Raw genomic sequence first — 5,050 nt, 5'->3', positions numbered from 1 at the left:
CTCAGTCCTCATTCACAGGGAACATCAATATTGGGGGGGGAAGAAGCTACATTTGCCTAAACACAGTATGCAGTAACACAAATATAAATTTATCGCTCTTTTTTTAATGTGTCTTTGACCAGTAACTCCCTTCTTCAGACTCCTTTTTGTGTGTGTGTTGCACATTTGCAGCCCATTTTCCTTCATGGTCACCTGATCTAGGAGTCAACATTTATATTAAAATGATGATCTCATGATTTAACTGTTAATGGATGATCTTATTTCTTTAGGTTCAGAATTCTCCTGAAAGGTTTTTTAAAAGTGATAAATAATATTTGTATACATTATGAAGTATGTGTGATTTTTGTTACATGTATAGAATGTGTAATGATTAAGTCAGGGAATTTAGGATATCCATCACCTTGAACATTTATCATGTCTATATGTTGGGAATATTTCAAGTCCTCTTTTCTGGCTATTTTGAAATACACAATGCGCTGTTGTTAACTAGAGTCACCCTTAGAGCATTAGAATTTATTCCTTCTATCTAACTGTATGTATGTACCCATTCGCCAGTCTCTCTGCCGCTAACCCCAGACATTCTCCCCAGCCTCTGGTACCTGTCATTCTACTCTCTATCTCCATGGGATCATGAGAGGTGTTTAATTGGATCCCCAAGTACTGACCTCAAATTCTCTTTAATGAATGTTCCTGAGGTATGAAAAATCTGAAAACGAGATTAACAACCAACTTCTAGAAAGATAGTAGAACATTAGGGTAAGCATTTCATTTAATTACTTAATTGCTATGTTTTTTCTTAGCCCAATGTTTTCTTGCTCATTACTGTTGCCTATATTTTAAAATTCCTTTATATATTACTTGTTGTAGTATACCTATATTTGTTAATCGTTTGCATTATTTTTGGAACAAGGCAGTAAATAGATGATGCATAGAGACATCATGGATAGGTAGATAGATAGATAGATACATGAATAGATATTTTAAATATGGTTTCTGTTGTGGTGATGCACAGTCCATCTGTTTCAGTATTTTGTGACTGGTTGCTCAGGAACCACCTAAAGCTAATGTGAAGTGCAGGAGCGTCCCTTGATATTTTATTGGTATAAAACCTGGATTTTCTAGATTCATGGAGATTTCTGCTTAATGTTGTAAAAGCAGGATGTTAAATCACATTTAATGTGTAAAATGTTTGAAAGTATATAGAAAAATAATAAATGTTCTGGATGTGGCAGAATAAATGTTTATATGTGCTTAATCAAACATCCATTCCTTTATATATCTAAATTATTAAGAATGTATTATATATCATTTGCATAGATATATATGAAAAGTTAAGAGAAACTTAATATGTGACAAAATAAAAAATAATATTGGATACAGGAATATATATTATACCCTTCCTTTATTAACAGGAAGCCATAAAAATAAGTTAATCATGTTCAGCTTTAGTTTTGTTCTTTTGAAGGATCATTCTCAAATATAAACTATTTTTGTCTCTCCTGGCCAGTCATTCCTAATATTTCTCATAGAACTAGTACTAGCAAAAAGTGGGTCTACTCTTGACCTTCTAACTGGCTAGCCAAATGTCAGTTTAAAATAGATATTGTTGTTATTGATTCATTATTATCCATCGATATATTGAGATACTGTGCCAGGTTCTAGGAAGGTAAAGATGAATAAGAGAGAATTTCACAGTTTAGTAAATTGACTGTAGTCCCAAAGGAACAAATAGATTTGTTATTGTGTCAGAGTCTAAAGTTACTCATCTAATGTTCATTCTTCTGCCTTCCACAATAATAAAACCATTCTTCAGGTGCCAAGCGACAAGTTTTCACCCATGTGTCTAAGTTCCCGGCAAAGTAGGAAGTTCGGTGAAACTTCTGGCATTACTGCTGAGAAAGAAAAACAGGCGGGGCCCGGTGGCTCATGCCTGTAATCCCAGCACTTTGGGAGGCCGAGACGGACAGATCACGAGATCAAGAGATCGAGACAATCCTGGCCAACATGGTGAAACCCCATTTCTACTAAAAATACAAAAATTAGCTGGGCGTGATGGGGCACCTGTAGTCCCAGCTACTTGGGAGGCAGAGGCGGGAGAATCACCTGAATCCGGAAGGCGGACTTTGCAGTGAGCTGAGATCGCGCCACTGCACTTCAGGCGACAGAGCGAGAGACTGTCTCAAAACAAAAACAAACCAACAAAAAAGGAAAAACAGAAAACTGGAACATTTTCTGTTAAGAAGCTTCCCCTTCAGCTGCTTGGAATGTGGATAAAATGGCTGGAGATCTGCATCTCTCTTAGCTATGAGACAACTTTACATCCTTGATGGCAGATGGGAAAGATAGAAGGATGCAAGGTTTCTGATAATTTTAGACCAATTACACAATTACGAGCTACCTTTACTCATTTTACTTATGTGAAAAACAGCCCTTATGTATTTACTAATAGATTTAGGATTTTCTGTTACTTGCAGTCAATACAATCCTAAATGATTCACTTATCAATGAAACTAAATGATCTCAATTGATAAATCATTCAAGAACTTGGCCTTGGATACATGAGTCAAGTAGGTAGGTGAGTGAGGCTGTGGACATATGGAAAGAAAGCATATTAATTAGTATATCAGAACTAGGAAGTTACATTGAATGCTCTCTTGACATACACTAATTCCCTCAACATGAACTTATTGTCCAGATTGGTGGAAGCACAATGTCTGTGAAGAAAACGATTTAAAAATAAAGGTGTAGTAAGTTAGAACCAGTTTATAAATAGTCTTCAATGTCTAAGCTAAGAAGACTAAATTTAATTTCTTATGGATTAGACTCACTAAAGACTTTACAAAGTGAGAGAAAAATAATAATATTTAGAGCTGAATACGTAAAACTTAAAATCCTCTAATGTAGTGATTTTCGAAATATGCAAACCTCTGCCTTTAATTCCTCGTGCTTTAAGCTCTCAGAACAGTTTCTCTTTTTCCAGTTGCATCCTGACTTATTCATGGTCAATGCCCTACCTTTTACTGAAGAGAACTGTTGAGGTTGTGAATTTAACTTGCATGGTAATTTTGCAGGCTGCAGCCTGAAAGTTTGGGTCTGATGTTTTAATACATCTGTCCTGAGGCTACAGAAGGTAAAAGATTATTCCAGTACAGGTATAGGCATTCTAGTGTTCTGATCATGCCTTGAGCTGAGAATTTAAAATCCTGAGCATTTTCTTTCTTTAATCTCCACGTAGACATCTTCACCCACAGTCCTTGTGCTCATCGCTTCCTTGTCATTCTGTTCCAGGTCACTTGGACTCTCCAGCTTCACTTTCATTAAGCTCTGAATTCCAGGTAACTACAAGTGACAATTTAAGTAACTGTTTTGTCTCTGCATTTTATGGACTTCCATCTCATTTTCTACCAATGTTAGAGTCATTACTGCCTTCAAATCTCACTAAATGAAATAACCAATAACAAATACTGTCTTCAGGTAATTCTTTACCTAGGAAGTGCTTCTGGTGCCAAATGATATATCAGTCAGGGGCAGACAAGAAAACAGACGTCACTAAAAGTATTACAAACACAACATGATTTATTGTAGGAGCATAGAGACAAATGTTGGAAGTGCTGGTAAAGCAAATATCAGGAAGTTATTTCTGGCTTTCAGAAATTCCAGAAATGACAGAACTGCAGAAAAGCCATTGCTAATAAATGTAGCTCTCTGAAACACTAAGGGCAGTGTGATTCTCAGGAGGATGACCAGATATTGCTAGAAGCTTCTGTTGATTATCAGAGCTACCTATAGCACTGAAGTGGTTAATTCTCAGGAGGATGGCTGAAAGCCACCGGTGAAACTTCCCTTCTGCCATCTGTAGATGCCCTTACTCTAAAAAGAGTAATGAAGTTGCTGAGGAAGAACACCCCATGCACAGTGCAGCACATATGCAAAGACTATTGAAACTGAGTTAATAGTGTAACCAGCGCTCTTGCTTTGCAGAGAAATGAGGAATTATAAAAATGAAATTATAAGCTAAAATCATGCAAAATGATCTTAATCAACAAGAAAAAAATAATTGTTTCACAACCTTTAAAACTTTTTTTCAAACTCTTAAAGAGCCTGTTATTGTCAGTTAAAATCACATAGGAAAGTGAAAAATAGCAAAACTACACTTATTTAGTACATGGTGGTTTAAAACATCAGCAACACTGACAGTTAGCCTGTTTTCTTTATTTGTGTAAAATGTGGCAAGAAGAGCTCCTGAGGAAAATAAAAACGAAGAATAACTGTAAAATTTAAAAGTGAAGAGTAGTGATGGCAATGATTGACATAGAAACAAGTAGTACAAATGTTGAGGGGCAATGAGTAGTCTCATCTTGAATTTCTTAAATTTTAGGTGCATGAGGCTAATCCATGTGGAAACACCAAGCATGCTGCTAAAATTTCAATCTCCATCTCAGGAGATTCAGGAACCAGAGCTACAAATGTAAATGCCATCTACAAAAAAGTTGGAAGTGAAGTTAGGAAATAAAATTGCTGAACTCAGAACCTTCCAATAGATCCCAGGTATATGGTGTGAGGCAGACAAGCCCAGAGAATGGTAGATGGTAGCCTGAAGGGAGACATAAAGAATGGAGAAAATGCACAATTACATAACAAACGGCAGTGAGTTTTAGAACAAAAGTAACAGCAACAATAACAAAGGCAGGCAATGGTAAGAAATGTTGCTGAGATGTACAGTAAGTCCTAAGCAAAAAACCATTAAATCTACGATTTAGAATGTTAATGGAGATTCTTTTTTTTTTTTTTTTTTTTTTTTTTTTGAGACAGAGTTTCGCTCTTGTTATCCAGACTGGAGCGCAATGGCGCGATCTCGGCTCACCGCAACCTCCGCCTCCTGGGTTCAGGCAATTCTCCTGCCTCAGCCTCCTGAGTAGCTGGGACTACAGGCACGCGCCACCATGCCCAGCTAATTTTTTGTAGTTTTAGTAGAGACGGGGTTTCACCATGTTGACCAGGATGGTCTTGATCTCTTGACCTCGTGATCCACCCGCCTCGGCCTCCCTTT

The 5,050-nt window shown here is 36.9% G+C and overlaps 1 long non-coding RNA gene across 3 annotated transcripts in view; it reads left to right on the top strand.

Moving 5' to 3' along the window:
- The first annotated feature begins 2,147 nt into the window (after positions 1-2,147).
- LOC116550971 overlaps positions 2,148-5,050 on the top strand; it is a 36,157-nt gene continuing 33,254 nt past the window's right edge. For all 3 annotated transcript variants that reach the window (XR_004268646.1, XR_004268645.1, XR_004268644.1), the window contains exon 1: positions 2,148-3,335. This is a non-coding gene — a long non-coding RNA (uncharacterized LOC116550971). The remainder of the gene's footprint in view (positions 3,336-5,050) is intronic.

This window comes from Sapajus apella, unplaced genomic scaffold (genome assembly GCF_009761245.1).
Source record: "Sapajus apella isolate SASKATOON/1434 unplaced genomic scaffold, GSC_monkey_1.0 scaffold8, whole genome shotgun sequence".
Lineage (NCBI taxonomy): Eukaryota > Metazoa > Chordata > Mammalia > Primates > Cebidae > Sapajus > Sapajus apella.
Note: the sequence above shows the minus strand (reverse complement) of the source record. Positions and strands in the feature narration are given on the sequence as shown.